This window comes from Malurus melanocephalus, unplaced genomic scaffold (genome assembly GCF_030028575.1).
Source record: "Malurus melanocephalus ecotype Western Australia unplaced genomic scaffold, MMel_1.1 scaffold_2517, whole genome shotgun sequence".
NCBI lineage: Eukaryota > Metazoa > Chordata > Aves > Passeriformes > Maluridae > Malurus > Malurus melanocephalus.
The window spans coordinates 1-6,408 of NW_026625749.1; positions in this window are offsets into that span (position 1 = coordinate 1).

Sequence of the window (6,408 nt, forward strand, 5' to 3'; positions counted from 1 at the left end):
CCCCATCGCCACTTTGGATTTCTCCTCCCTGTACCCCTCGATCATGATCGCCCACAACCTCTGCTACACCACCCTGCTGCCACCAGGGGGCGCCCAGAAACACGGGTTTGTACTGGTTTATACTGGTTTATACTGGTTTATACTGGGAATGTGAAAAAATGGTGAAAAATGGGTGAAAAATGGGTGAAAAATGGCCCAAAATGGGACTGGGATCGCCCACAACCTCTGCTACACCACCCTGCTGCCACCAGGGGGCGCCCAAAAACACGGGTTTGTACTGGGTTATACTGGTTTATACTGGTTTATACTGGTTTGTACTGGTTTGGACTGGGAATGTGAAAAAACGGCTCAAAATGGGTGAAAAATGGGTGAAAAATGGCCCAAAATGGCCCAAAATGGGACTGGGATCGCCCACAACCTCTGTTACACCACCCTGCTGCCACCAGGGGGCGTCCAGAAACACGGGTTTGTACTGGGTTATACTGGTTTATACTGGTTTGTACTGGTTTATACTGGTTTGTACTGGTTTATACTGGTTTGTACTGGGAATGTAAAAAACCAGCCCTAAATGGCCCAAAATGGGTCCAAAATGGCCCAAAAATGGCCCAAAATGGGACTGGGATCGCCCACAACCTCTGCTACACCACCCTGCTGCCACCAGGGGGACCCCAGAAACACGGGTTTGTACTGGTTTGGACTGGGATTTACTGGTTTATACTGGGAATGTAAAAAACCGGCCCTAAATGGCCCAAAACGGGTCCAAAATGGCCCAAAATGGGACTGGGATCGCCCACAACCTCTGCTACACCACCCTGCTGCCACCAGGGGGCGTCCAGAAACACGGGTTTGTACTGGGATATACTGGTTTATACTGGTTTATACTGGGATGGACTGGAAATGGGAAAAAATAACTGAAAACGGGTTCAAAATGGCTCAAAATGGGTGAAAAATGGCCCAAAATGGGACTGGGATGGACTGGGATGGACTGGGATCGCCCACAACCTCTGCTACACCACCCTGATACCCCCAAATGGGGTCCAGAAACACGGGTTTGTACTGGGTTATACTGGTTTGGACTGGTTTGTACTGGTTTATATCCATTTAAACTGGTTTATACCCACTTAAAATGGTTCATACCCATTTAAACTGGTTTATGGTGGTTTAAACTGGTCTATACCCACTTAAACTGGTTTAAACTGGTATATATGTATTTAAACTTGTTTATTTCTATTTATTTAAACTGGTTTATAGTGATTTAAGTTGGTTTATACCCATTTAAACCGGTTTATGGTGGTTTAAACTGGTTTATACCCACTTAAACTGGTTTAAACTGCCTTATGCCTATTTAAACTTGTTTATATTTATTTAATCTTGTTTATATTTATTTAAACTGATTTATACCCACTTAAACTGGTTTATGGTGGTTTGAACTGGTTTATACCCACTTAAACTGGTTTAAACTGGCTTATGCCCATTTAAACTGGTTTATATCAATTTTAAACTGGTTTATATCAATTTTAAACTGGTTTATACTGGTTTAAAGTGGTTTACATCTATTTAAACTGGTTTATACTGGTTTGTACTTGTTTAAACTGCTTTATACTGGTTTAAAGTGGTTTAAACTGGTTTATATCCATTTAAACTGGTTTATATCAATTTTGAACTGGTTTATATCTTTTTAAAGTGGTTAATATCCATTTAAACTGGTTTATAGTGGTTTAAACTGGTTTATATCTATTTAAACTGGTTTATACCCATTTAAACTGGTTTATTGTGGTTTAAACTGGTTTTTAGCCACTTTAACTGGTTTAAACTGGCTTATGACCATTTAAACCGGTTTATATCCATTTAAACTGGTTTATATCAATTTTAAAGTGGTTTATACCCATTTAAACTGGTTTATATCTATTTAAACTGGTTTATATCCCTTTAAACTGGTTTATACTGGTTTAAACTGGTTTATATCTATTTAAACTGGTTTATAAATATGTATTTAAACTGATTTATATCTATTTGAACTGGTTTATATCCATTTAAACTGGTTTATACTGGTTTATACCCATTTATACTGGTTTATACTGCTTTATACTGGTTTAAACTGGTTTATACTGGTTTAAACTGGTTTATACCCATTTAAACTCGTTTATAGTGGTTTAAACTGCTTTATACTGGTTTATACTGGTTTAAACCGGTCAACACTGGGAGCCCTTCCCCATTTAACCCTTTTTCTCTCCCCTCCCCCCAGGTTGGGCCCCGACGATTTCATCCGAACCCCGACGGGGCAGCTTTTTGTGACCCCCAAAGTGCGGCCGGGGGTGCTCCCCAAAGTGCTCAAGGGGCTCCTGGCGGCCAGAGCCAGGTGAGGGACCCCAAAAACACCCAAAATACACCCAAAATACACCCAAAACACACCCAAAATACACCCAAAAATACACCCAAAATACACCCAAAATACACCCAAAAATACACCAAAAACACACCAAAAATAGACCAAAAATACACCCAAAATACACCAAAAAATACACCCAAAATACACCCAAAATACACCAAAAATACACCAGAAAATACACCAAAAATACACCCAAAATAGACCAAAAATACACCCAAAATACACCAAAACCACACCCAAAATACACCAAAAACACACCAAAAACACACCCAAAATGCACCCAAAATACACCCAAAACACATCAAAAAGACACCAAAAATACACCCCAAATACACCAAAAACACACCAAAAATACACCAAAAATACACCCAAAATGCACCAAAATACACCAAAAATACACCAGAAACACACCCAAATACACCAAAAATACACCAAAACCACACCTGGGGACACACCTGGTGGGTTTGGGGTGATTTTGGGTCATTTTTGGGTGATTTTAATGCAGATTTTGGTGATTTTGGGGTCGATTTTCACGGGGATTTTTGCTCAGGTGAGCTCAGGTGAATTTGGGTCATTTTTGGGTGAATTTGGATCATTTTTGGATCAATTTGGGTCATTTTAACTGAGATTTTGGTCATTTTTGGGTGGATTTTCGCAGGAATTTTTGTGATTTTGGTGGGAATTTCTCCCAGGTGTGCCCAGGTGAGCTCAGGTGTGATTTTTTCCAGGGTTAAAGCCGCCCTGGCCAAGGAGCAGGACCCGGGATTGGGGATTGGGGTGAATTTGGGTGATTTTAACGCAGATTTTGATCATTTTTCGGTGATTTTTGGGTGGATTTTCACGGGGATTTTTGGGATTTTGGTGGGTATTTTTGTGATTTTGGCAGAAATTTTTGTGATTTTGGCGGGAATTTCGCTCAGGTGAGCTCAGGTGTGCCCAGGTGAGCTCACCTGTCCATTTTCACAGGGTCAAAGCTGCCCTGGCCGAGGAGCAGGACCCGGGATTGGGGATTGGGGTAAATTTGGGTGATTTTAACGCAGATTTTGATCATTTTTCGGTGATTTTTGGGTCGATTTTCACGGGGATTTTTGCTCAGGTGTGCCCAGGTGAGCTCAGGTGAATTTGGGTCATTTTGGGGTGAATTTGGGTCGGTTTTGGGTCATTTTAACGCAGATTTTGGTCATTTTTGGGCGGATTTTGGTGGGGATTTTTGTGATTTTGGCAGAAATTTTTGTGATTTTTGGCGGGAATTTCGCTCAGGTGTGCCCAGGTGAGCTCAGGTGTGTTTTTTCACAGGGTTAAAGCCGCCCTGGCAGAGGAGCAGAACCCGGGATTGGGGATTTGGATAAATTTGGGTCATTTTTGGGTGAATTTGCGCCATTTTTGGGTCATTTTTTTGCGGATTTTCGCGGGGATTTTTTTGATTTTGGCAGGAATTTTGCCCAGGTGAGCTCACCTGTCCATTTTCACAGGGTAAAAGCCGCCCTGGCCGAGGAGCAGGACCCGGGATTGGGGATTGGGGTGAATTTGGGTGATTTTAACGCAGATTTTGGTCATTTTTTGGTGGATTTTCGCGGGGATTTTTGTGATTTTGGCGGGAATTTCGCCCAGGTGAGCTCAGGTGTGATTTTTCACAGGGTGAAAGCCGCCCTGGCCGAGGAGCAGGACCCGGGATTGGGGTGAATTTGGGTGAATTTGGGTCATTTTAGCGCAGATTTTGATCATTTTTGGGTCATTTTTTTGCGGATTTTCGCGGGGATTTTTGTGATTTTGGCAGGAATTTTGCCCAGGTGAGCTCAGGTGTGATTTTTCACAGGGTGAAAGCCGCCCTGGCCGAGGAGCAGGACCCCGAGCGGCGGCAGGTGCTGGACGGGCGGCAGCTCGCGCTCAAAGTCAGCGCCAACTCCGTGTACGGATTCACCGGGGCTCAGGCGGGAAAACTGCCCTGTCTGGAGATATCACAGGTAAAAACACACCTGAGATATCCCAAAATATACCTGAGACACACCTGAGATATCCTAAACACACCTGGACACACCTGGGGTACCCCACACATGCGGATTCACCGGGGCTCAGGCGGGGAAACTGCCCTGTCTGGAGATTTCACAGGTAAAAACACACCTGAGACACACCTGAGATGGTCACTGACACACCTGAGGTATCCTAAATACACCTGGACACGCCTTGGACACACCTGGATACACCTGAGATATCCTAAACACACCTGAGACACACCTGAGATATCCTAAACACACCTGGATACACCTGAGATACACCTGGGATATCCTAAACACACCTGAGAGGGTCAGGGACACACCTGAGATATCCCAAACACACCTGAGAGGGTTACGGATACACCTGGATACACCTGAGATATCCTAAACACACCTGGATACACCTGGGAGGGTCAGGGACACACCTGAGATACCCTAAACACACCTGGGATATCCTAAATACACCCAAACACTCGGATTCACTGGGGCTCAGGCGGGAAAACTGCCCTGTTTGGAGATTTCACAGGTAAAAACACACCTGGACACACCTGGGACACACCTGAGATACACCTGAGACACACCTGGGATATCCTAAACACACCTGAGATACACCTGGGAGGGTCAGAGACACACCTGAGATACACCTGAGAGATCCTAAACACACTTGGGAGGGTCAGGGACACATCTGGACACACCTGAGATACACCTGAGATACACCTGAGACACACCTGAGATACACCTGGGATACACCTGAGATACACCTGAGATACACCTGAGATACACCTGAGATACACCTGAGATATCCCAAACACACCTGAGATATCCTAAACACACCTGGACACGCCTTAGACACACCTGGATACACCTGAGACACACCTGGGATATCCAAAACACACCTGAGACACACCTGGGACACACCTGAGAGATCCTAAACACACCTGGGATATCCTAAACACTCGGATTCACCGGGGCTCAGGCGGGAAAACTGCCGTGTTTGGAGATTTCACAGGTAAAAACACACCTGAGACACACCTGGATACACCTGGGAGGGTCACTGACACACCTGAGAGATCCTAAACACACCTGGGAGGGTCAGGGACACACCTGAGATATTCTAAATACACCTGAAATACCCCAAACACACCTGGGATATCCTAAACACACCTGGGACACACCTGAGACACACCTGAGATATCTGAAACACACCTGAGATATCCTAAATACACCTGAGAGGGTCAGGGACACACCTGAGATATCCTAAACACACCTGGATACACCTGAGACACACCTGAGATACCCTAAACACACCTGGGATATCCTAAATACACCTGGATACACCTGAGATACACCTGGGATACACCTGGGATATCCTAAACACACCTGAGACACATCTGAGACACACCAAATACACCTGGGACACACCTGGGATATACCTGGAATGGTGAGAGACACCTGGGACATACCTGGGCACACCTGAGCTCACCTGTGCTCACCTGTCCTATTGTTGTCACTTCACCTGTTGTCACCTGTTGTCACCTGTTGTCAGAGCGTGACGGGATTCGGGCGCCAAATGATCGAGAGAACCAAACAACTGGTGGAGAGTCAGTACAGTGATGTGCAGGTGAGTACACCTGGGGACACCTGGGGACACCCAAAATACACCTGGGGACACCCAAAATACACCTGGAGACATTGGGGACATTGGGGACACACCTGGGGACACCTGGGGACAGCTGGACACACCTGGGGACGTTGGGGACACCCCTGGGGACATTGGGGACACCCAAAACACACCTGGGGACACCTGGGCCACACCTGAGGGGCATTTTGGGCCATTTTGGGGTCATTTTGGGTTATTTCAATGGGGGTTTGGAGTATTTTAATGGGATTTTCAGTGGTTTTGGGGTGTTTTTTGGGGTTTTTTGTGTTTTTCACCCCAAATTTCCATCCCCAGGTGGTGTACGGGGACACGGCCTCGGTGATGGCCCTGGGGCTGCATTTTGGGCCATTTTGGGCCATTTTGGG